The sequence below is a fragment of the Ischnura elegans genome, chromosome 8 (assembly GCF_921293095.1).
Source record: "Ischnura elegans chromosome 8, ioIscEleg1.1, whole genome shotgun sequence".
NCBI classification, from domain to species: Eukaryota; Metazoa; Arthropoda; class Insecta; order Odonata; family Coenagrionidae; genus Ischnura; species Ischnura elegans.
The window spans coordinates 5,906,483-5,911,307 of record NC_060253.1 but is presented as its reverse complement, the minus strand read 5'-3'; positions in this window follow the sequence as shown (position 1 = coordinate 5,911,307).

Sequence of the window (4,825 nt, the reverse complement as noted above, 5' to 3'; positions counted from 1 at the left end):
TTACGGAGGCTTAAACATGACGAAATTTCGAAAAACACGCCATTTATCATTTTTCTTCGAAAATGTAAAAAGTTACGCAGATGGTAGAGCAGTGGATGGATTTTCATGAAATTTTTAACATGTTCATCTGTCATTATAGTTTCTTGCCTGTACTTTGCATAAGTTTCAGACATTTTTGTTGATATTTGTGTGCTGTAATGTACCAAAATGGCGGAAGCTTTTTTCAAGCAAAATTTCACTTAAAGCAGTCATTATCTTTTTTATAAGAAATATGTATGTCGAGATATTTCGTAAAAATACTAAGAAAACATATTTAAACGTTTGTCTGCAAAAGGTTTGGGAAAAAGTTTGCGGCCCTGAGAGAAAATTCGAATTTTCGACCGCGCGTCGCGGTCCGGCTCCACGCGGCGGACCCCGGTAATATCGATTGCGTGTGATGGTTGAAGTTGTTTGCACCTAAATTCCTCAAATTTGCCTTTTTCAAGCAAAAAACACTTTTGTGGATTTACTAAGGTTCTATATCGAAGATATTTTGAAAGCAGTATTGGTCATTAGGTCATAAAATGGCGGACATTTTGCTAGGCAAAAGTTAACATAAAGTAGTCATTATCTCTGGTTTTAGAAAAATGTATATCATGATTTTTTGTCAGGGTATCAAGTAAACATAATTTTAAAGTGTTCTGCAAAAATCTGCGGAAAAAGTTTGCGACCCTGAGAAAAAATTCCAATTTTCGATCGCGTTTCGCGGCCCGGCTCGGCTCAGCGCGGTCTCGAAACTCCGACTCCCCGCACTGACGAATTTCTGAGGACCTTAACCCTTTCACTGCTGTGGACGTACCTGGTACGTCCGCACGACAGACTGCGGTGGACGTACTTTTTCTTCCTTCCTGCCATACGGTCAGCACTTCCACGAAGCACTTCGAAGGGATCCACTAATCCAGGACCCTTTCCTCGACGAACTCACCCACGCAAGACCGTCTCATCGGCCCTACCAGCGGGGGCCCTACCTCCGGAAAAGTGACCGCTCTGACTGCAATTTGAAAATCAATCAATCAATCCGATCATCACAATATGATTGGTTTCATCGCACTGCCAATCAAGCAATAAAGTACGTCTTTGAACCGTGTTTCTGCGATGAAAAATAATGATTTTGTTAACTTTGATATAATGGCCATTTTCCGGTGGTCCGCAGCCACGTTTTGTTGCAAAGTTAACAAAATCGTTATTTTTTATCGCAGAGACACGGTTCAAAGACCTACTTGATTGCTTGATTGGCAGGAGTGCGATGAAAACAATCATATTGTGATGATCGGATTGATTGATTGATTTTCAAATTGCAGTCAGAGCGGTCACTTTTCCGGAGGTAGGGCCCCCGCTGGTAGGGCCGATGAGACGGTCCTGCGAGGGTGAGTTCGTCGAGGATAGGGTCGGGGATTAGCGACCCTTCGGAGGGTGTACCACACCCATCCTGGAAGTACCTGCTCCATGGGCCCAAGAGACGCATTTTAACATTTTCGCCGCATGTGAGGAGAAGGTTTCCGCAGATTGAACAGCAGTGAAAGGGTTAATGTCCTGTATTCGCCTTACTCAAGACATCCATGCTGTCAATGATAACCAAATGTCATATATTTATTATCATGGAGGGATACTATATCCAGCGCATGTGTTTGTAGACTGTGATGCCTAACTGTGATGAATATGCTTTTCTTCGGTTACTCCACGGAATTTTCCGAGTAATTATGAACTCCTTCAATTCCTGAGTGCACATGAGGGTGTTTTTTTCCTCATACACTCTTTTTTGGAAGGGTGTTGGGTTGGCTGTTTTCCCTTTCCACTCTCTTTGCATTTTCAAACTGCAAGCCGCCAAATCCCTCCGCCTTCACAGCACCATGCGACTCGGTCCCTGAGGGAATTTTTATGACACCGCGCACCCTTTAACAGTTATGCCTTGTTTCCACTACGAAGGGTCTACAGCGGTTAGGGAATGATGGGTAACCTGACCAGCGTTCCAACGGGAAGTTTGTTCGAATACCCTGCCGGGAACAGAAGTTTGGGGGAGGTAAATAGTTGAGTAACGAATTAGCGTGTGATGAAAATGTAGGTTCAAGTAGCTAGATTGTTGCCTTTGATCAACATTTATTTAATGCTGTGGCGAAATTGGATCCGCCTCCGGAACAAATGGAAGAAGAAATGCGACGGAGGAAGAACCTGAGGGCCTATATTATAAATAGGTTAAGAAGAAAACCCCGGCATTACATAAGAAGAAGTTGACGGTTTGTTAGCAGTCAGGGGTTTTGGGATGGAGATGTTCCCAAATGACCCGATGCATTCAAAAAACATATCGTATCCAGCGGGATAATTTCAAATGCTGTGCAATGGAATAATGACTAGCATCGCTAAAATAAGTACGCGCACGCGAGAAGCTATTCTCGTCTCTTAAGGATAGCGATTGCAATGTACTACCTCAAGTTTGGGTCAGATCTTGCAGTGATGGAGGTATTCTGCGATGTCAACATAGGCCCCTTTTATACCCGAGCAGCTAAGTCTGCCAACACCTGTTTGTGGCCTTTAAATGTACCCCGAAACCTCCGTTGCATATTTTCCTCTTCATAAATCGAGAGCAGGTTCTCCGTCTCGTCGTCTAAAAAATTCTTTCTCTCAGGATTGGCCATCCCCGCTCTTATTTAAAAAAATATGTACTCGCAACGTTTTTCCTGCCTTCGATAATTGTCTGGTCTCGTGGTTGTTATACGAAATACGTTCGTCAATTGCTCACTAGATCCGGAAACTAGCGTTCCCACTACGATTTCTAACCCGCGTTAACTGCTAACCCGCGTCAGCCAACCCGGGTTACAATTCTGACCGGGGTTGGCGCTAACTGCCGTTTCCACAACGATATGTAACCCGGGTCAGCGCAACCCGCGTAAGAAGGGCGTAGTGGAAACAAGGCATTATGATGGGTTTTCCCTGGGTGGACCTTCCCTATCCTTTAAAGAAAATCCATGTTGAGCAGTAGTTCTATCTTGGCATTTGTGGTGAAGTGATGTGGTCAAGTGAATTGGGAGAAATCTGTTCTGAAAAAATATTTTTTTACTCGCGATATTGAGTGTGAGTGATAGGAATCCTTACCGAGTGTTTTTTCTAAGGTTTACATCGGTGTTTTTTTTCGTCAGCAATCCACACCTTATTCGAGGTAAGATATGATTCCATGTGTTTTTGCCTGGTGTTAGTCATTCGTGCTTTTTCGTCCCATTTTTCTTACGTCCCTTGAACTATTTTTTACAAACTTTCTTCAATACCGATTTTTCGCCCCTACTTTCTGGTGTTATGTTGCCTATCGTTGTTGAACAATTTGTGGAATGGGTAGATTCATTCTATTACATTAATTTTCAGACCTTAGAAAAGTTTTTCAGTCCTGACTGGATATGTCTTCCAATTTTATCACACGGCTTGATCTCCATAATACATTGATGGGCGCGCATAAAGCTCAAATCACCAACTGAAAAAATGGAATATTTGGTGGATTTTCTTGTGCGAAGATTTGATTTAGGTCAATTTGATGACGCTATTAGAAGTCTTCGTGAATTTGTCAGAATAAGCTTTTTGTTGCCCTATTTGCAAAGGTGGAATAGAAGTTCTCGGAATAAAAAAACATTTTTAAAGCGAAATAACGCATGGCTCATGGAGTCGATGAACTTTCCTGACACCGTGCGTCAGTACTTGACTAGCACTTCTGCTGAGACAAGTAAGTGCCATCCGGTGAAAACCTTTCTTTTTCATTGAACGACATAATATTTTTATTCTTGGGTTATTTACTTTTAAATAATTACTTCCTAGGTTCACTGGGAAGGCCGGAAATAGATTTTAGTGTTTCCTCGGAGAGATCAAAAAGACGTAAGGTCCAAAATATTAAAATGTCTTCCTCTGCTGCGGAGCTCGCATTGGCAACCTCTCTGAGTTTAAGGGAGGAAGGAGATATTGCGGCCGCCGAACTAATTTCCGAGGTAACGACAACCACTCCTAGTAGGGCGAGAAGAGTTTTGTCTAAATGGAGAAAAAGGGATAATCCCCAGAGGGAAATGACCCCTGAAGAAGCTGTGCCTCTCGTTATTGCAACTGAGCTAACGAAGAGTCAGTACAATACACTGAGGCGCTCGGCTCAAAATTATGGACACAAGCTTTATCCAAGCTACGATAGAGTCCTAAACGCGAAAAGTATGGCATACCCCGAAGGAATCAGAGTAACTGAAAGCATGTGCGAAGTGAGTCTTCAAACTCTCTTAAATCACACAGCTTCGCGAATTCTGTCATACATTTCAACTGCTGAAACCTCATATGATGAAGTAGATTGCACACTAGTGTGCAAATATGGATTTGATGGCAGTTCGGGCCATGCCCAATATAAGCAATTGTGGGAACTATCTGACTCATCAGATGAGTATTTATTTATGAGCTCCCTGGTGCCTCTTAGGTTACTAAATGACAATACAGGTATGAGATTTACGTGTCTATTTTATCTGTAATTTTTCTAATTGGAATCATTACGGGAATTTTTAGTACTTTAGATTTTGCCGGCCTATTCGCCTTCAGTGGCTAAAAGAGACTAGAGAAGTTGCGAAAGCAGAGATAGATTACATCAAAGAACAGATTGATGGATTGGATAAATTGAATTTTAGGGGTTATTCAGTAGCATTCAATTTGCTATTAACAATGATAAACGGAAAAGTAAGGCCAATTCCAATCTCAAATGAAGTAAAATAATATATGGCTTAAATTATTAACCTTAAAAAATATTCTCTTAGGTTTGCAATGTATTGACTGACTG